We start from the raw sequence: 23,172 nt of genomic DNA on the forward strand, positions 1-23,172 counted from the left end.
GTGTACCCAAGCTGGTTATTTCTCAAATCGGTAGTTCATAAACTTAAAACAATAATTTATAAGGAATGGAATATTTGCAAACCGTGGGTATATTATTCATGAATTGATTCAAATGGATCAAATCGATTTTGTTTCAATTGTGTCTATGAACAACTCTTCAACTAGTTCTTATGAGTCATTTGAACAAGTTATGAGAAAGATGAATACGGTTAATATGAAAGTGGTCATATGGCTAACCATTGGTTAACTATTTGTGAACCAACTTAGTGTACACGTTTAGGTACGGTTACTCAAACCTAAATGAATACATTTCATTTGTGTGTGACAAGCTAAGTTTTGATCTAACGGTTGAAAGATATTAGCTTGGTTGAATCAGGTTTTTCATCTAACGGTGAATATTGAATACTTTGTTACCAAGGTAACTTAGATTGCAAACCCCGATTTCAAAACTATATATAGGAGACATCTAGCAACTGGAAAACTAATCCCCACACCTCCTGTGTGATACTAGTTGGTTTTGCTAGAGTCGATTCTCCTTTAGCCTTAGGTTTCTTCTTGAGGCCCTGTAGGTTAACGACTGAAAGACTTCATTGTGATTGTGAAGCCATAAGAAACTACTTCTCTTGTAGTTGAGCGATCTGATCTTGCCATTTTATATCGTATGATTTCAATTGAATAATTGACTTGAGATTATATCTTCGATAGGGAAAGATAAAAAAAAATCACAAACATCTTCGTCTCATCGTTTGTGATTCTACAATATCTAGTTTCGCTACCATACGATTCAGATTATTGTGAGGTGATTGATAATACTAGGCTGTTCTTCGGGAATATAAGTCTGGGTTATCAATTAGTTCCTGTTCACCTTGATCTATCAAAAGACGGAACAAAAACTCATAGGTTTATCTGTGGGAGACAGATTTATCTATTATCATAGACTTTTCTGTGTGATACATATTTGTTTTTTAAAGTCTTCAACTTTAGGTCGTAGCAACTCTTGGTTTTGGGTGAGATCAGCTAAGGGAATCAAGTGCGTAGTATCCGGCTGGGATCAGAGACGTAAGGAGCGCAACTGTACCTTGAATCAATGTGAGATTGATTAGGGTTCAACTACAGTCCAGACCGAAGTTAGTTTGTAGTAGGATAGTGTTTGTAGCGGCTTAATACAGTGTGGTGTTCAATCTGGACTAGGTCCCGGGGTTTTTCTGCATTTGCGGTTTCCTCATTAAAAAAACTTCTAGTGTCTGTGTTATTTCTATTCCGCATTATATTTTGTTATATAATTGAAATATCACAGGTTGTGCGTTGTATTGTTTAATTGTGAAATCCAACCTTTGGTTGTTGATTGGAAATTGATTGATCCTTGGATATTGGTCTTTGGTACCATCCAAGTTTATATCTCTTGTAATTAATAAAGACTCGCAGATTTCTATTTGATTGGGTATAGATTAAATCAAGAGATCGAGATATTAACTCCTTGATATACTTTTTATTAAGATTGAGTCTGACTGTCTAGTTGATTCTCTTAAAAGTATATTAGAGTTAGTCCATACAGATTGCTAATCGAAATATTGGGTGAGGTTGTTAGACCCCCGCATTTTCACTAATATTGACCGAAATCTCAGTAGAAAATCTTCAATTAGTAAATGCACATTACCAATTTTTATTTTCTAAAGATATGCATTTAATTGCTGGAAATTAAAAGCATATAAAAACTAAAAACCTTAATTAAAAGATTCTCAATTTATTTCGATCCGGGATTCTCCTTTAGTTATTAAGGAATATCTTTGAACAATAAAATATAAGAATTATTGCACATGTTCAAAGTATGCCGACATCTTTACTTTGTAAATCCTTTTTCATATTTACAATCTTGAAACCGATTTGCCACACTTCCAAACGAGTTTAGAATTGGTTCATCTGAATTCCAAGAACTATGTGATTGATTATCCTATCAAATCACCATTAATGGGTTTCACGGTTCTACCAAAACACAAAGCTTCGGTTCTACCTCCATGTGGGTACTAGGATCGGTTACACTAGCTTTCCAAAATTGGTTGACTAGGTACTAGGATTGGTTACCACATAATTATGGTATTTACTTGTAATCGGTTGCACAAGTCATAGGATCGGTTACCAATTATTAAGACTTGCTGCACCTCTTACAAGGATCAATTCCACATACTTGTGATCGGTTGCACCTCTTACTAGGATCGGTTTCCCTATGTCTAGAGTTGGTCATACCAATTATAATATATCGATCATACCATCTCAGGTGATTACTTAAGATCGGTTTCACGAATAAAAGTTGTACCAATACAAAAGTCAGGCATTGTGAATAGTTTTACCAAGATACATAACCAAGTTATGAGTGGTTGTACTAAACACACATATTGGTAATCCAAAGATTTGCAATGAATAACAATACCAATAAGCCTAGCGATTTCCCTTTGGATTCATAAAACAAGTTTATGTTGTACTTCCTTTAAACGAATGTAAAACATTGTTTCCTAGGACGAAATATTCACCCATACCCGTACATAATCACAATAGCATTCATACGACTATGTCGCTGTCTTATATACACAGTTCAAAAGATAGACGTTATACTTCGTATTGTATTTCCTTAATACTATGTCTAACTAGAGTACAATCATTCACAGCTTCGCAGTTATGTTTTCAATATGCACGACTTGAAAGATACGTTAGGAATGAAACAGTTCAAGTCAAATATTACTAACCTCAAGAGAAAGGATGATGTCGTCGATGTAGCTCTTTACTTCTTCACATTCTTCAAGTCTTCATGTAATACTTGTAAGTCTCATATCCTAGTAACTTTCTAGCTAACCTATATGTAGTTGAATCTAGTAAATAATCAAGCGACTCTTTAAATGAGTTTTAATTCACTAAAATATGACAATCAAACTTAACATACCAACGCTTGGTGAGTTCAACTGAGCAATGCTCTAAAAACTTTTGGTACAAATCTTCCTCTAACAGATAAGCCTATTTACTTTCCGTGTTGATCTTTAAATGTAGGTTTGAAAATATGATTACAATAGACAAAGTTCAGAAAGCCTCACGAACTCAGACCACTTATGCTCAGTTAGCTGAGAAACATGGTTTATTATCCACCTGTCAAGAACAATCCAAAAAATCAAAGAAGAAGAGTTTAGATATTTATCTTGAGGAATCACAAAGTCTGAGACGAAGAGAACTTTGAAATTTCTATCTATCTCGTTCTTGTTAGGAAATTACTAAAACCTCCACGACTAATAAGAACACGATCAGGATACAAGAGCTATCAGGTAAAAGATAGTTTGACCTGGTTTCATGAATCCCAAGTGAAGTATTTAATTTGTAACATAAATATAGTTCACGAAGAATATAGGTTATAGAGGATGACTACTCTAGCTTAGCAACCAGGACACAAGAAGTGCCAGGGATTAAGAAATCATGTTGCAAGAGTCTATTTATTTATATATTTTCAAGGTAGCTTTGAATTCAAGTTAAAATAACTTGAGATTCAAGCAAACACTTTCTCTGTTTAGATGATATTCTTATTAGGAATTCATGTAAGCATGTCAGAAGTCCACCTTGAAATTACATCGAAAAATATACACTATGGGACCGTATACAACGATAGTTCGTATTGGCAAAAGTGCCTTCTGAACTTTCAAACATAAGTCGTGTTCATTAACACTCAAGTCAAGACTTAAACCATAATTCACAAACACATAGTGATTTAGTGAACAAAGTTGTCTTAGAAGTGTTTATGAGAGTTATAGCAACGCCAATCGTATTTGTGAAAAATAGTTTATGAGTATCTGCTTAGTTCGATACTAGGTAGGTATGTGTAAGGGTACACATACCTATGAACCAGTTTGTGAACTTAAGTTGTTGGATTATGCATACCGGTATGTATACCCGTAGCCATTCACGAACTCAGATTCCAGGGGTACACGTACCTTCCCCATTCACGAACTCAAAACCTTAGGGTACGCATACTGGGTATGCATACCTATCATATTCCGAAACTCATATCACTAGGGTACACATATTGGGTATGCATATCTACCCTATATTCAAAATTTCAATAAGTTATGAAACTCTATTTAAACAATTTAAAACGTTCCCAATCGCCATAATTAACAAATATCATTGCTTGGGAAATTTCCAAATGATTAACTTGAAAGAAAAATATTTCATAAACAATAAATTGTTCTTTACCAAGATTGTTAAGGATCTATGAATATCCATAGCTTGAAGGTAAGTTTCTTTGTATGAAGACAAGCTTGAATCGAAATTTATTCTTTGTAATATTATATCTACTAAAATCATACGACATAGTCTCATAAGATAGAAGGTAAGTTTAAGATGGTTCAGTCTTCACATACCTCTTTGTCGATGAAGTTTTTCAAATGTATTCGTTTGATCTTCAGTCTTCTATCTTCGAGGATTATTCAGTGATGGTGATACCCAACTACTGTACTCTAATCCTAGTTCGAGACTTTACTTTAGTAAACTATAAATCAATATTTAGTTTTCGTCAAACATTGACAACAAGATTGAGATAACAAAACTTGTGAGTTTGACCGAGACGTATTCTAACATGTTTACCTTGTTAAAAGAATCTTATATACAGTTTCGTAAGCAAACGTATAGATTGCACAAAAATTTCTCATATAGGTTCCTGGATGAAAAGTTGGTGGTGTACTAGTTACCCTCTTATTTTCAACATGATCACACATACCAACTGCAAATGTACATGTAAGGTAAGAAATCCTCAGTAACGTATAAACACCACAGATTAAGGTGTTGCAACTACACTTGGTGGAAGAGTAGTTGAGGTTTTGGCTCCATAAAGAAAAAAGGAAAAACTACCAGGTTCAGTTGATGCTCATCTATAAAGGTAGTAGATGAGTAAGGTACAACCTAACTCATATCATTAGATTGTTTCTTATTATTTCCATAAATCAAACTGGAGGACATTCCAAGGTTTAATGATTCCAGAGAATGGTATAATCCCAATGGATAATGAGAATGCACACGAGTCAATAGAAATTGCTGATTATTTTCATACACAGTTGCTCAAGAAAGTATAGAATGATAAGATCGAACCATGCTCATTATTGTTTAATGTTAATAAAGAGCATATTTGGCTTACAAAAACCAGGCATAAGTTGGTTCTTTGACAAATATACAATTATTTGGTGAGATAGTTCTAACCAACCAAGTGTAAATCCCATGGGACATACACGATTATTTATCACAAAATGTAATGAGAAGAATGAAGTCTTAAAATGTTAAAGCAATGCTCGGTCGAACTCACAAGTGTTGTTATCTCAAGCTTGTTGTCAGATTTAGTTGATCAAAACAATATCTTGATTTCTAGTCTACATTTAGTAAAGTCTTGGATTAGGATTAGAAATGTGTAGTTGAGTATCAGACATCACTGCGTTCTACCGTTTGAAGGCGAAGATCAACTGAAGACATTTGGAGAACTTCATCGACAAGGGGTATGTGAAGACTGAACCAATATATTACTCAAGTTTTCACCTTTCTATCTATGAGACTGAGTCTCATGACTAAGTGGACTTTAAAATGCACAATAAAAATTTCGAGTCAAGTTTATCTTGTTAATTATTCTCGAAATATGAATGACTAAGCTTAAATTTTTTTTCCAAAACTTAATGAAATTGGTTAAGAACAATTTATTGTTTATGACCTAAATCATGATTCAATTTTTGGAAATAGCCTGGAACAACAATATGTATCATTGATGTTATTCGGTTTTGTTTCAAATCGATTATTAGAGATATATAGACCACTGTAAATATGGATACAGGATAGTACGCACACCAGTTCACGTACTGGTGTAACTGTTATAGGTCCGGAGCCGCAGTACACGTAACAACGTAGCTACAGTTTAGGAACGAACTTTGGTACATATACCCAGTATGGATACCCAAAAGTTCTATTGACTCGTGAACTCAGGAAGTTACATATACCTAGTATGGATACCAAAAGTTCCTTAACTGTTTTTGTCTTAAGGTTACACATACCTGGTATACGTACTGTGACAAAAACAACTCACAAACTGGAAGTAAGTACACGTACTTACCCAGTCGAATACTTTCATATGAATCAGAATTATTTCTATGAGATAATCAACATTCGAATAACTCTCTAAAACACCTCTAGACATAATTGATCACATTATAACCTATGGTTGTGACTCAAGAAGTCTAAAAGTGTTACATGAAAATGGATAAGCTTATGATTCGTCTAGCTAGTTTCGGCTAACCTTTCATGAACAAGTAATTATACACGGTTCGGTTATGGTTCATCCTAACCAGAGTGTATATTTTGTTGTGTTTATCTCAAGTCAATTTTTCATCTAACGGTGGAAAAAGATTGCTTGATTCCAAAGCTACCTTAGCGTAAATCTAAAGCAACTTTCTATCTAGAAAGTCAATAAAAGGAGAACCTCAAGCAACTGGAATTTTCGAATCCCTGACACTCTTCTTGTGTGTCCTAGTCGTAAACTAGAGTTGTTCTCTCTTTTAAACCGTTTTAGGTTTAGCGACTAAAAAGACTTCGCTTAGGGATTCGTGAATCCAGGTCCGACTATCTTTATCTTGATAGTTCGTGTATCCTGATCTTGCTACTGATTGTTGAGTCTCACTCCTATCAGGTAAGATTTATAAAAATCGCAAAGTTCTTCGTCTCGAACTTTGTGATTCCACAAGTTAATTCCTATATAACGATTATTTGTTGAAATTGGAGTAGGTTTTACTTGTGAGGTGAATAAAAATCTAAGCGGATCTTCGGGAGTTACAAGTACCGGATTTTGAGGTTTGCTAGACCTAGTCTACTGCAAATGATTTCCTATCTCACCTTCATATAACGATCAGAACGGAAATCACATATAGGCTTTTCCGTGGGAGGCAGATTGGTTTAAAATTTTCAATTAAGTTGAAACAACTCTTACATTGTAAAGGAACTCAGCTAAGCGAATTAATTGCACAGAATCTTGCAAGATTCAAGAGGCGTAAGGAATGAAACTATAACTGAATTACTGTGACAGTGGATTCAGTCTCTACTACATTCTAGTCTGAAGTATTGATAGTAGGCAAGAGTCTGTAGCGGATTAATAAAGTTTAGTGCTCAAGTCTGGGCTAGGTCCCGAGGTTTTAATGCACTTGTCATTACCTCGTTAACAAAAATTTTGGTGTATGTGTTATTTCTTTTTCGCATTATATTAATTATTCATATAATTGAAATATCACATGTTGTACGCAATGTAGTTAATATCGGATATCGGATCATCTCGGCCGGGACCGATACACTGGTACGATTTTATATCGGGGATATTATCGTTGAAATATCGGTTCTAGATTTAGAGACTATAATTTTATGTTAAACATTTCTCCACACATTTTCGGATAAGATATATTAGATAACATCATTTTATCAAAAAAACAAAAGAGTAACTTTAGTAGACTTGCTTCGAGAGCTACATGCACCTCTACTACCACCTGGAAGACTTTCTTCGCCAAAATTACCCTTAAACTTTATAGAAAACGACCAATACCGTCTCATATCAGGAAATGTAGGAAAATTTCGTATCGACCGATACGGTCGATATTATCGGGCGAATATCGTATCCCCGATATCCTTCTTATCGTATCGTTCTGGGCCGATATCCGAAATATCCCCGATATGTCGGCCGATACGGCCGATATTGACTACATTGGTTGTACGTAAAATCAACCAAAATAGATACGTCCATCTTAATTGTTGGATACAGCTTGATTGATCTTGGATATTGATTTTTGGTTGTCTAAGTACTTTCACGGTATAATCAAGTTCACAGACCTGTCTCCGCTTACATATTGATTGTGAGAGAAAGAGATATAAACTCTTGATATAATTCTTGATTGAGATTCATTAAGTTGTAACTCTCGGAATTGTATTTTCTTTTAGTCCATACAGGTTTCCTACAAAAAAGTTGGGGAAAAAGCGGGGGTACAACAACCACACCCAATAATTCGTTCGGCAATCTGTATGGACTAAACTCCAATATAGTTTAGAGAGCACCAACTTAAAAGCGAGCACAATCAAGAAAGATACCAAAGAGCTTTATCTATATTTCTCAATACGTTCTTCAAATTAAACAGATAAAAATCTATGAGCCTGATTGATATTATAAATAACTTGGAAGGTACCAAATACCAATGCCCAAGTGTCAATCAAGTCATATCCAACAATCAAGGTTGGATTTATCAACTGATTGAACTATGCACAACCTGTGATATTTCAATTATATAAAAAAAAGGCGAAAAAGAAATAACACAGACACCAGAAATTTTGTTAACGAGGAAACCGCAAATGCTGAAAAACACCGGGACCTAGTCCATCTTTGAACACCACACTGTATTAAGCCGCTACAGACACTAGCCTACTACAAGTTAACTTCAGACTGAAATGTAGTTGAGCCCTAACCAAGTCTCACATCGATTAAGGCACAGTCGTGTTCCTTACGCCTCTAGAACCATGCCAGATTCTGCGCACTTGATTCCCTTCGTCGATCTCACCCACAACTAAGAGTTGGTACGACCCAAAGTCGAAGACTTATAAACAAATCTGTCTCCCACAGATATGTTCATTCTGATAGGTGTTGTAAACGCCTTGATATTTATCTATTGTTTGTGCTTTCTTTGCGAGTTTCTTGTAAATTATGTGTATTATTATTGCTTTTGATTTTATCAGGTGCAATGGAGTCATTATGAGCAAAAGAAAGAAAAAACGTATGTTTGGAGCGTAAATGGCAAGGAGGTCAATTCATATGCGAGCTATACTTGGAGCGTCCTAGGTGTGCGGGAAGGAGGTGAAGAATGAACTTCCAGTTCCCCAGAACTGATAGTTGAGTTAAGAAAGGAATTAGCCAGTCAGTTCTGCGAAACTAACAAGCCATATGTGATTTTGGCGGCCCATATTGATATGCTGGGTATCTGTAGCAATTCTTATCATTACATATCCCTAAAAACAAGAAGAAATGTATTTTCTCTTCTCATTACCATTTTCCTGAAAGTTAGAGAGGACACGAAAGGAAAGATTGTTGTGGCTTTGCTCTGAAATTGAGAGAAGAGGTGACAGGGAAGAGCGAGAAGATGGTGCTGTCTGAGATGGAGAAGAAGATGTTGTTGTTTCTGAGACACTTCGAAATACAGGTCCAGATAAGAACACAGTGAAAAGTTAAAATTCAGATGGAAGAATTAGTTTTGCTTAAGAATCTGAAAATGGAGAAAAGGAATCTGGTGATTATGGAGGAGAAATTGAAGGGGTTTATGTGAAAAAGAGGATCTGAGAAAGTTGAGCCTGCTACTATGGATGGAGATTAAATAAGAAATTTGGGTTTTGGAAGAAATTGAAGTTAGGGTTTTGAAGATGATTAAGACTTGGTATTGCAGTTAGGCTAAAAGGGTTTCTGCTGTAGATGGGTTTGATTGAGAAGTTGAGCAGGAAATGGAGACATGGGTACTGCTGATTTGGTGGAAGTGGAGATTCAGAGATAAAATGGTTGAATCTGTATAGATAATTGTCTAGGTTTTGGAAGTTGAGCTGTTGTTGGTGGTGTTTCTGAAATGGAGTTGCTGGTATGTGAGTTGATGACATGGTAGATTGCAAGGATGATGAAGAAAAATTGGGTTTGTGACTGATTGTTGCTGCAGTAAGTTACATGGTTGAATACATGATATGAATCAACTGGTGGTCTGATGGCTGTGGTTCAGTAGTGACATTTCAGAAGAAGGAAACAATAATGGGTTTGACTTGATTTTGTTTAAAAGGTTTGGAAGATTCAGATGAGGATTGTGATTGTATTATTCAAGAAACAGAATTACAAGCTCTTCAAGAGCTGAATTAATGGTGACTGCAATTACTCAGGTAATTGTCTTTCTTACTTACAATGGAAAGAGAGAAGTAGATATTAATACAGAACACATAAACCGACCAATCAGTCAGAGATCTAAAAAGACCAATAGAAGAGCAACACGTCACAGTAAGTGACAACTAGCAAAGACAGTCTGTAAAGACAACCTGTATATGAGGGTGTAAGAGAAGTGTTACTGAGTGTGTTAAGTAGTGTTGCCATTAGCCCCCCTCAAGTTGTAGTGAGCTGAAGAGAGCACTTGCAACTTGTCCCTGAGATAGCCAAATCTTGGTGCATAAAGTCCCTTAGTAAAGATATCAGCTAGCTGATTGAGTGTGCAAACATAAGAAACTTGCAGTGCCTTGGCTTGAACCAGTTCTCTCACAAAATAATAATCAATAGCCATATGCTTCATGCAACTATGAAAAAAAGGATTGGAAGAATAAGAAATAGCACTTAAGTTGTCACAGTGCAAAGTAGGAGCTAGTGGAATAAAGATATGCAAATCCTTGAGAAGCTGACAAACCCAAGAGAATTCAGCAGCTAAGTGACCTAAACTTGTATATTCAGCCTCAATGGATGATCTTTCCACTGTATTTTGTTTCTTGCTTGACCAAGAAATGGGGCTAGAGCCAAAAAAGATGCAAAAACCCCCAGTACTCCTCCTTGTATCAGGGTCACCAGCCCAATCTGCATCGCTATATCCATGTACTGCAAGCAGTCCCTTAGAGAACATAACAAGATAATCAAGTGTACCCTTAATATATCTTAAAATTCACTTGGCTGCAATGAAATGGCCAGTGGTAGGCTGTTGCATATGTTGACATACTTGATTGACTGCATAGCTAATTTCTGGTCTTGTCCAGGTTAAGTATTGTAAAGCACTAACTAAAGACCTATAAGGAGTAGGATCAGAAAATGGAGTACCTAATGTAGCATAAAGTTTGCAACTGATTTTAATTGGAGAAGAAGAAATCTTGGCACTAGCCATGTCAAACTTGTCTAACAGATCAAGAGCATACTTGGTCTGAGACAAGAACAGTCCATTAGAATTCCTCTTAACTTCCAGGTCTAGAAAATAATGAATGGCTCCCAAGTCTTTGAATGGAAAATGATCACCAAGAGATATAATCAAAGTAGAACAATAAGCTTTGGAATTCCCAGTAATCAAAATATCATCCACATAAACAAGGACAATAGTGAGTCTTGAACCAATCTTTTGAGCAAAAAGAGAAGTATCAACTGTTGATGTAGTAAAACCATATGATAGAAGCACATCCACAAGTTTTTGATACCAGGCCCTAGGTGCATGTTTCAGTCCATATAAAGATTTATGGAGTTTACATACATAATCAGGTTTTGAAGCATCCACAAAGCCAGGAGGCTGAGTCATAAAGACATCTTCAGTTAAGTCCCCATGCAGAAATGCATTACTGATATCAACTTGAGAAATAAATCAATCAAAATGCACTGTAAGAGCTAACACAAGTATGATGGTGGTGGGTTTAACAATATGACTGAATGTTTCCGTATAGTAAAGACCTTCTATTTGATGAAATCCTTTTGCAACTAATCTGGATTTAAACCTTGAAATGGTGCCATCAGGATTTTGTTTAATTTTATAGACCCATTTGCAGCCAACTAAGTTCTGTGATGGATGTGGAGGACAAGAGAAAAAGTACCTGCATCCTGTAGAGCAGTTATGTTGCCAAACTGGACTCTTTTTAGCTCGTGTAAAGCAAGTGGGAGCAGTAGGAGCAATATTGGCAGTCATTGCAGCAGACAAAGCATGCTTGGTAGAATATACATTGGGTTTGAAAACTCCATTCTTACCTCTTGTAATTGGTGGTGGTGTTGTGGAGATCTCTGACTCAGAAGTGGAAGCTGCAGAAGGCAGAGTTGAAGAAGAAGTAGACGCAGTAGGAGTGAATGCAGAAAGATCAATGTGCTCCTGTAGATGAATATCTGCTGAAGATGAAATAATAGGAGGCATTGATACAGTTGGAACTTAAGAACTATCTGAAGTAGCAGTTAAAGCAGAAGAGGGAATGCAGTTAGTTTTCAAAGGAAATATAGTTTCATGAAAAACTACATGTTTTGAAATATAAACCCTCCCTGAACTTGTGTCTAAGCATCTGTAGCCTTTGTATTGTTGACTGTAACCAATGAAAACACATGCTTACTTCCTGGACTCAGTTTGGAAGTGGTATAAGGTCTGAGCCATGGATAACATAAACAACCAAAGGACTTGAGAAATGTGTAATCAGGTTTGTGATGAAACAAAGTTTCATATGGTGTTTTATTGCCAATAGCTCTTGTAGGTAATCTGTTGAAAGTATAGTTAGTAGTATGAAAAGCTTCTACCCAAAAGGAATCAGACAAACCAGATTGAAGTAAGAGAGTTCTACCAACATCAACTAAGTGTCTGTGCTTGGATTCCGCAACTCCATTCTGTTCAGGAGTATGATGACAAGAAATCTCATAAACAATCTCATATGTGCTTAGAAAAGTAGTCAGTTCTTTGTGTAAAAACTCTCCTCTACCATCAGTTCAAATAGTACCAATCTTAGTATTCAGTATGTTTTCTACTTGAGCTTTCAAATGAAGAAAAATGTGTTTGAAATATGATTTTTCATATAATGGAAAGATCCAACCATATTTGGAGAAATCATGTATGATGTTCACATAGTACCTATAACCTGAGTTGGACTTTACAGGACTAGGACCCCATAAGTCAAAATGTGAAAGATCCAGAGGCTTTGTTTTGCAATGATGAGACTCGGTAAAAGGTAATTTGTGACTTCTCCCAACAACTCATGACAGAACAATGGTGTTTTTATTACATTACTCAAATTTAAAGTCCTACAAACATGCTGGAAAGTCTGGTAAGATGGATGTCCAGGTCTTATGTGCCAGATGTCAGTTGAAGTTGAAGATGTGATACCAGCTAGAGCTTTGTGAGAAGATTCATGTAAGAATTTAAGTGGATAAAGACCATTAAGATGAGGGCCTTGTAAAAGACTCTTCCCAGTTTCTAAGTCCTTCACATTAAAACCAGTAGCATCAAATGTAATGGACCAGTTATTATCAGATGTAAACTTGTGAACTGATAGTAAGTTCTGTGAAGCTTTTGGTACTAGAATAACATTTGACAACTTAAAAATGTGATTTGGAGTTAATTTGAAAGTAAAGCTAGTATCAGTGATTTGCATACCTTCTCCATTGGAAGTCTGAATTTCCTCAACACCATCATAAGCAGAAGCAAATTGAAGTTCTGATCCATCAGATATGATGTGATTGTGTGCACCACTGTCTGCATACCATGGATTTTCCCCAAGAATGTTTGTTGTAGCAAGCATAACACTCATATTTTTTGGTGTATTAACATTCTGATAAACAAAGTTGAGCCTATGTCTACAAGCCAGAGCAATGTGACCACCTTTGTTACAAATTTGACATATAACAGTATCAATACCAGTAGAAACAATAGGATTTGAGAGTGTTGGTGTAGGATTTGGTGGTGGTGGTGGTTGAGAGTGAAAATTGGGAGAGGTAAAATGAGAGGTTCTTGGAGGCAACTGAAAATTGCTTATATAAGAAGGATTATAAGCACTATTACCTCTACCACGACTTCTGTAAGAAGATGAATATGAAGGAAAACCTGAAGAAGTGGAAGTTAACCTATGCTGATCTAGATAAGCTTGTTGAGACTGAAAAGCTGCAAAGGCCTTATTGTTGGCTTCAGATAGGAGATTCTTAGATCTTTCATTAACAACAATCTCCTCACTAAGCAGCAAGTTATGTAGTTCATCAAATGTAACTGTGGATTGTGAATTCTAATAGAGGTGCTAAAAACATTGTAATCATTACCAATTCCATTTAAAATTAGAACAACTAACTCACCATCTGAAACTATAGAACCAGTAGTAGAAAGTTGATCGGCCAATTTTTTAACTTCACCTAGATATTCAGTAATAGTACATGTTCCAAGCTTTAAGGACTGCAATTTGGTACGTAACTGAATTGAATGTGTAGTAGAAGTTCTTGCCAAGCTTGAATCAATATTAAGCCAAAGTTCTCTTGAAGAATCAACACCAACAACATAAGGAATGACAATATCTGAAATCGTAGACTGGATCCGTAGAATAAGTGTGTTATCATCATCAATCCATGTTGTATAATGTGGATTAATGGCACCTTGATCAAGATCTTCCTGATCAGGAAATTTTGGAGGACAAAGAATAGAACCATTAATGAGACCTAGAACCTTGTATCTTTTCAATAATGGCAACAACAAGCTTTCCAAGTGATGAAATTATCCTCTTTGAGTTTGAGATGAATGATTGTAGTTAATTGATTTAAAAGAATCTATGAGATTTTAGATTCATACGCATTCAACGCCATTGATGAACAAGAGTTGAAAGAAAACTAAAAAGAAAAGAAGCAAGATTTGGTAAAAAGGAAAAAAGATCAGAGAAATTGAGCGGAAGTGAGCGGAAGTGAGGTCCTCTTGATACCATGATTGTATTATTCAAGAAACAGAATTACAAGCTCTTCAAGAGCTGAATTAATGGTGACTGCAATTTCTCAGGTAATTTTCTTTCTTACTTACAAAGGTAAGAGAGAAGTAGATATTAATACAGAACACATAAATCGACCAATCAGTCAGACTAGAAAGACCAATAGAATAGCAACATGTCACAGTAAGTGACAGCTAGCAAAGACATCCTGTAAAGACAGCCTGTAAATGTGGGTGTAAGAGAAGTGTTACTGAGTGTGTTGAGTAGTATTGCTATTAGATTTTTCTTGCCGCGAACAACCATGAATGAGGAAATGGTTCAGTTGGAATGGAGTTGTGTGGTGAAATGAGCAGGTGATGGTGGTAACTGAGTGAAGTGATTTATGGTGGTGAACTAGGTGATACTAGAGTGGTTGCAGTGGGAGTGAAGCTGTGACTGAAATGGACAATGACTCAAGCAGTGAAAGATAGCAGAGGAATGAAGGAACCAGGATGGATGCAATGGAGTGAAATTATAGGCAAGCTTGAGAGGTGGTGCTGCAGTTCAGATGGGAATATGCTTTGTTGGTGGCAATGTGCAACTAATAGCAGAAAAAGAGTTGATGTTTATTGTTGTTGGTTGTGGCATTGTTCTCGCGAGATATATGGAGTTAAGAAAAGAAGAACTGAGATGCTGACACTGAGTTGGGAAAGATGGAGCGGTAGAGCATGATGGTTGAGGTGCAGATGCAGTGACTGAAGCTGGCTTTGTTAGTTGCCAAGCTATTGCAGGTGATGTTTGTAGCTGCAAATTCAAATATGTTAGATGAATGCTTAGGAGGGTTGCATTTTGTGTGTTGGTTGAGTTTCAATTAGAGAATGTCATTGCAAGTGACATAGAATAGGGATCAGATCAATTTGAATATTGCAGGCATGGAATGGGTATTACAGAGTGGTGGTTGCAGCAAGGCAGTGATTTTGTAATTGATCTGAGAAGATACGGAGATGATGTTGCCGTGCAGGATGAATAGCCATTTTGGCTGGAAGTGATGCAGTGATGCATAATGATTGTGCAGCACAGATCAGGCCTGTGCAATGGCCTTGGCCAGACTAGCTGAATTCTCTCTGGATTCTCATTGACTCGGTGTTGACCCGAGTTGACTCAGATGGCTTACCGGGTTGACTGAGTCGTTTGACCGGTGACCAGGTGGACTTTGTCGGTCACCTTATATACTGCCCGCGACTTCTCCTGCCAAGTTTCGGCGATGGAACCAGTTTCCTGGCGACCACTTTCGGGACATATTTTCACATGGATATTCCTCACATATGGGCTTGGTGGATATCTTTGTACCGGACTTTGGAGATTGGACCTAATTTTAGAAGTTGGAGGAAAGCTACAAAAAGGAGAAGTCTTCTACTTCTTTTGGTTATTATGTATTCTACTACTTGGGTCTTTTGGAGAGAGGCAGAAACAACTCTAGGGTTTGCTTTCATTATTTATGTTTCATTTTCTTTATTTTAATATTATGATGATGAACTCCATAGCTATGAGTAGCTAAACACATATTATTGGTTATGAGATAAAGTTGATTTCTCAAATATGATATTTGCATTAATGAATTAGTTTTGTCTCAATAATTTGTTTTTTATGATTCACAATTAATAGTGTTATATAGTTTGAATGCTTGTTTAGTCAAGTCCGAAATCGATTAAGTTTGCCTTTATCCTTATTTCTAGATTAAGGTTTTCAATACGTAAAAGTTGAGTAATTTCTGATCATAAGTAGCATAATTGTGGGTAGTGCTTGTAGTGATATATCCTACTAGTCACAAGTGAATCATAACCTTGGTTAAATCAAATTAGTGCCTTCACACGTTTGATTGCCTTGATTAGTCTTATTCCATAGAACTTAGTGCTTTTAGGGAGTTAAACTTAATTGTTCTTTTACACTTTAGGTTGCTTTCTAGGAAGAATTCACATATACATCTTTTAATGTGGTCGTGATGAAATCAGGGAAATAGCGGGATATACTTGCGATCAAGGTATCCTAGGACTTTTAGTAAATGAGAGATTAAAATATCAATTCTAGTCATTGATGGAAATACGTGTTTGTGAATGATACTATCCCGTGACCAATATCTTCTCCTTATTGATTTTCCATTTTATTTGCTTTGCTTTATTTTATTGCTTTGATATAAATCAAAATCCCCCCTTGGTTACTAAGAAACTGAAATCTGCATAACAACATAAGCCTCCCGTGGAACAAACTCTTTCTTATCACATACTATATTTATGTTTAGTTGAAGTGAGAAAGTGAAATTATTTTTGACGTATAAGACAACGATCAACAAAGTACTTATATAAGAATCATTCACGAACATTAAGCCACAGTTTGCAAAGATTGCGTCCCTTAAATCATAGCCGACTCTAGAACTTCACCACTGTGTTCGCAAACCAGGTACGCGAACATTAGCTTCGGACCTTGGCCTAGTCAAGCCGTTCACAAACCCGGTTCGCGGACAACCGTTCCGGACCCAACTCAGATAAACTCGTTCACATACTAGGTACGCAAACAAGAGTTCCGGACTTGAATCATCACAATACAGTTCACATACTAGGTATGTATACCGTATTGTATCCAGACATGGGTAGTCGTTCTAAACTCTCATTTTAATCATTGAAAAATCCTTGGAAGACGATAAAGGTTGTCTCACACAAACCATTAGCTTCAAGTAATTTTCAAGTGATCGAATAATCAATATGAAACTTCCCAAGTTAACATCAAATTATTGTCTCACACAAATCATATAGATGTTCAAGGTAATTTTCACATGATCATCTTTTGACGTAAAATTTAGTTTCCAACAAATAGATTGTTTCCAACTAAACTCGTCAAGAATATCATGAACATAGATAAAGCAAAAGGCTTCCAACACATATTTCGAGAAATATATAAGCGAGATAAACTCGGCTCGAAATATCAAATGTATATAATGTAGAAGTGTATATAGCTATACGACTTAGTCTCATTAGAAGATAGAATAGAATAGACTTCTGAGTGATAGATAAGTTTTAGTTTCCACATAATTTTTGTTGACGAAGTTCCTCCAAGCTCCTCAGTAGATCTTCGTCTTCAATTGGTGAACGCCGTGAAGTATAAAGCTCAACTACACATTCTATCCTAATCCGAGACATAGCTATAAGTAGAATAGAAATCAAGTATATAATTTTGATCAACTAAACTTGACAAACAAGCTTGAGATAACAACACTTGCGAGTTCGACCGAGCAGTGCTTGATTATTGATTTTTCGGGGTTGTAGTAGTGAGGTTCAAACTCTCGGACTTGTGAAGGATGATTTTTTTTAGACTTAATAAAAAAAGATAAAAATATACAATAAAAATATTAACAATGGTGAGAGGTACTGGGACTAATGATTCGGCCAATTTTCATAACATAGGGCTCAATGATTTATTCTCAACAATAATCGCTCAAAACATAAATTATATGGACTCTTATTTTGCCAAAGTAGATTCTCAAAACATTGAATGTAAATGTTAAGCATGGAACATCAAATCACCTAAGCTAAGCATGACCCATCTAATCAAATAACAACCAATTTAATTAAATCATATTTCAATTAATTTTTAATGTAAAATTCTTAAAAAGAATTAACAAAATTACCCATGTATGAAGCTCGGCCTCCTCCGTCGTCCTAGTGATGGGTTCTAACTCCGCATATTGGAAACATGCTCAAAGGAATTTTTCATTGCTCAAAAGAGGTGTACAAATGATGAAATGGAGATAATAATGAAAATCGGGTGTTTGCAACGTTTATAATTGTTGCAAACACCGTTACAAAGAACGATAAATGAAAAGTGTTGTAGTATACAGAATACTACGACCCTCAAGTGACAGTCGTTGTTAATGTAGTATGAACGACTGTCTCTGGTTGTATAATGTTCTTCGTGTTCTTGAGTTGCAGCAGCAGAAATGGTGGCTCTGCAACTCGATTTTTCTTCACTCTGTAGCCTCCAAAGCTTCCCCAAACTCTCGACAACCTTCGCTAGGATACCTCAACAACTATTTATAACCCAACAACACCGAAATATCTCTCCATAACTTCATATAATCCTCCATTACTCGATGAAGAAAATATTCTCGGATATATTTCTTCCAAATTTCGCTCTTCACGCGTCTGTTGGTTGTAAAACTTCCTAAGATAGAGCAACAATCAAAGACAAGATATTCTCTAACTAATTGGCCACGTAAATTCCAAGTTAGAATCAAACAGAATCGATATTATCTTCTCTTCCCTGTTTAGATTTATCTTCATCCCACGGATTTGTTGGCCTATTTTGCTCGATCAAATTGACCATACTAATCCGGTCTAGTGTATTCAGGCCCAGCCCAATCATTTACAGCGATTGAATCTCGTTAAAACAGCCCGAGAATTCAACTCCAAAATCTGCAGCGTCTGCATGCAATATTCCCGCCAAAATCGTTTCAAATGGGGAAGAAACTGGTAGCCCCCTATCCAGAGTAGGGGTGCGAATAGCAGCTGCCTTGGGGGTGACCCTTAGTAATTAGGTTACCCCTTATCCAAAAGAGAGATTCCGAATAACACTTGTCCTCTGAGTGCCAAAATCAACTTTTCGAGCCGAATTTTCCAAAAATGTTTATTTCCTAAAAATACATAAAAACACAATATTAGTACAAAAATAGAGTTCCAACAATACGGACATTGAGGACAAATTAGACACAAAAATGTGTCTATCAGTGCTCTAACATTTGGTGGTATATTTTGGTACCCCCGTGTTTTCATAAAGTATAAAGATTCTCCTTGTGGCATGAGGTTTCTCACAAAGCCCTGGAATTGTTTACTCTCTTGTAATGAACGTTATTTCGTTCTGTTACTTAGTTAGATTGGTAGTTTCAACTTGAAACGCATCATTTGAATGTGGATATTACATATCTCTATAAGGATCAAGGGATAAAAGTATTTACAAAAGTGTATGATAGCCTTTTGTTGTCCAATTCAAATGACTATAAACCACGGAGTGTGTTGGCAATTAGATTTGAAAGGTCACTAATGGATCAAAACAATTAGGCGGATTTAGTATACCTGCCTAAGTGACTAATTGATGGGGAAAATATAAACAAGTAATATATGTGGAGCGTACTCACAAAGAAAAATCCTAATTTGGGATTGAAGCTATCTATGTCGATAACATGGACAAGGTAAGTACTCTTAATGAAATAAGAGATTTTACGAGTTGTTTGATATTCGAATTTGAGATAAAATTTCGAGGAAAACTCGATCGAATACCGAGATTTTGGCATATTATTCCACCAATTTTTATATGTCCAAAGTTGTCAGGAAATTTAACAAGGACATGCATCCTGCTAGCACTCTCATGATTCATAGAGGTTCAAACCATTTAGTCTAAAGGAAGACGACAAAGATGTGTTGAAGATGAAATTTTCATATCTAAGTGTAATAGACTCGTTTTTGTACTTAGCATGATGTACTCGACCAAATATTTAATCTTACGTGAACTTGTTATAACTAGATATAGCTCAGAGCATACCCGACATTTTTGGAATGGTATAACGATTATAACGATATACACTCAAATGAGTTTGGTTTACCGCTGCAAAGATATAAAGATGACTGCTAATGGAAGTGTCATCCAAAAGTTGTTGGTTATAATGGAACAATAATCTCTTCTCCCACAATAGTAATCAGGAGGAGACATAGTAAACAACTTATATTTAGAAACCTATTATAGGGGATCCAAGGATATGGTTTTGAGGGCTCTTATGGATTCAACTATTCTAAATATAGACGAGGAGGAACCTAATTTATTATAAAAAATACAAAAATATCCTTTGATAACCAAAATAATCACTAAACCTAAACCTAAACCCTAAAATAACAAAACCCGTCTCTTCTTCTTCTCCTCCATCGCCTCTTCTTCCGTTTTTTTTTCTTCAACGACGATCAATCATTGATTCTTGGCAAGTAATAACTTTAATTGAGTAAGAATCGAAAACCCAACCCTTTTTTATTGCTTTTGATCCCATGAATAGGTTAGATTTGATTAAATTAGAGATTGAAAAATTAGTTCCAGAACTAAATATGGTTGGGAAATCAATATTTTCCAACCGTAGAAATGATTTACGGTGGAAAAATATTGATTTCCTCACCGTATTAACTTTCTACGGTTGGGAAAATATGAACTCCCAACCATACCATAAGTTACCTACCTTTATATACGGTTGGAAAACCTAACCGTAAGTTACCCTGATTTCATATACGGTTGGGAAAAATATGAACTCCCAAAATTTCAAATTTTGAGAAAACATTTTATACGAATTTTTGATTTTGATTTTCAAATATTAACCATAAATCAAACGATTAGTCTAATCTTATCACTAATATTATTTAATTTAGTTAACCTAATCATTAATATTAATTAATCATTGGGATAAGGGATTTGTAGATTACTATTTTATGACCTCCTTTTTACTGAGTTTTCACCTATATTAACTATCAAAGAGCATATGACTAAAGGAACTGTCTGGAAACTTGGCTAAAAGAAATTGTGGGAGATGCTGATATCAGGGGGAGGATACAAGCATATATTGTCGACATATTTTACTTCAAAATGTGAAGCTGTAATGTACTCTTTTTCTCTTCGACCAAGGTCAGTTTTTCTCACAGGTTTTTTTGTTACTCGACAAGGTTTTTACCGATATGACGATAACTACACTAGGTATATATTAAATGCTGAAGACCCGAAGATCGCATTGATATTGCTGAACATATCAGAATCAAAAAAAAAAATGAAATACGATAGTTTGTCAAGCAGAACCACTTTCAAGATCAACACAACGAAGTAAGGCATCGCAACAATTTTCAACACAAGTCAACTAGTAGTACTAATACTATTAATGTTTTCATCAATTACTTATAAAACATAGGAAGGATGCTACGTGTGGCTATTCGACAAAGGTATACTTCCTGACTTATCACGTTGTACTCTTTTTCTTTCGTAAAGGTTTTACTCCACTTGGTTTTCCCTTGTCACAGGCAACGTAGGTGACTCCAATATTGTTCAAAGTTTTCTTAGTGTTGTACTGTTTTTCCTTGGTTCAGGGTTTGTTCCTCTAGTTTTTCCTGACGAGGTTTTAATAAGGAAAATTACTAGATACACAGTGGTCATCGAGGAGAGAAACTAGATCTGAAGAACTACATCTGAAGCACTATATGTGAAGCACTACATATAAAGCACTACTGCTTGACCGCACAATGGGGAGTGTTGTAGGGTCTTTGGCGTCCCATGTATATGTAACAAGGATTTACACCCTAGACTATAAATAGAGGTTTATTCCTACGTACGTATTATGTTGATATCTAATGAATAAGGTCTCTCTTCTTTATTTTTCCTTCAACAATTATATCTTTTTTGTGTCATTATATTTTATTTTAGAATCCCATTATAGGGGTTCTAAGGATTTGGATTTGAGGACTTCTATGGATTCACATGTCTCCTAAATGTAAATCAGGGGGGACATAATTCATAACAAAAATACAAAAGTACCCTTGATTATTTTTATTACTACCTTATTACCCTTAAATAACTAACCTAAATCTGTTTAAATACCAAAGAGTAAACATAAACCTAAACCAAAACAAATCTTCGTCTCTTCTTCTTCCCCATGTTTTTTTTGTTTTTTTAATATACTTCAAAGAAATGAATTGTCGATTCTCATCCAATAATTACTTCAGTTAGGTAAGAATCGAAACACCCTTTTTTTTTGATTGCATAAATATGTCAGATTTGATCAAATTAGGGATTTTAAAATTAGTTTCAGAACAACATACGGTTGGGAAAACCAATATTTCCGAATCGTAAACCAATTATTTGGTGGGGGAAATATGAAGTTCCTAACTGTATATTTTGTTTACGGTTGGGAAAATATGAGCACCCAAATAATTTTATTTTTTATACGGTTGGGAGTTTCAAACCGTATATGGTAGTTACGGTTAGGTTCCCAATCATAGGTTAAATTATTATTTTAAAAAAAATGATTTTTATTTTCAAACCCTAACTATAAATCAAATCATTAGCCTAATAGAATCACTAAGTATAGTTAGTTTAGTTAATCTAATCATTAAAAATAATTAATAAAGGATATTCTAGCCATTAACAAAATTAGTTGGAAAAGGGGTTTTGTTATTTGCTATTTGATGACCAAATGTTGTCATCTTGTAAGCCATCACAACTAAAAGCTTGGAGCCCTACAATAGGATTTTTATTTTATTTTTGAAACATAGGTGCATAATATGGAATCTAATTCTCAAAATCTAAAATAAAAAACAATGGAAGTAGAAAAAATAAAGCAAAAGAGTATATCGGTGGCAATAAAAAAGATGATTTCAGGCGAATAAATCCTGGATTATAATTCCACCAATTTCTTCAAATTCTTCAAACCTTTCAACAAATCCGACTTTAATTTCTTCCTCCCATAATCTTCAGGTCTTGAATCTATATGCAAAAAATAGTCAATCAGATAAGTACCTGATTTGTCTTTCCTGTGCGTTTTAATTTTTTGCTTCATTTCAATTCAAAGTTTTAATCGCGTACATCTTGTTTGTTGCATTTTGGGATAATCTTTTAGTCTTCTTTTATGATATGAGCTTATTGTGTTCTATGATAAATTTTCTTACT

This window comes from Papaver somniferum, chromosome 7 (assembly GCF_003573695.1).
Source record: "Papaver somniferum cultivar HN1 chromosome 7, ASM357369v1, whole genome shotgun sequence".
NCBI classification, from domain to species: domain Eukaryota; kingdom Viridiplantae; phylum Streptophyta; class Magnoliopsida; order Ranunculales; family Papaveraceae; genus Papaver; species Papaver somniferum.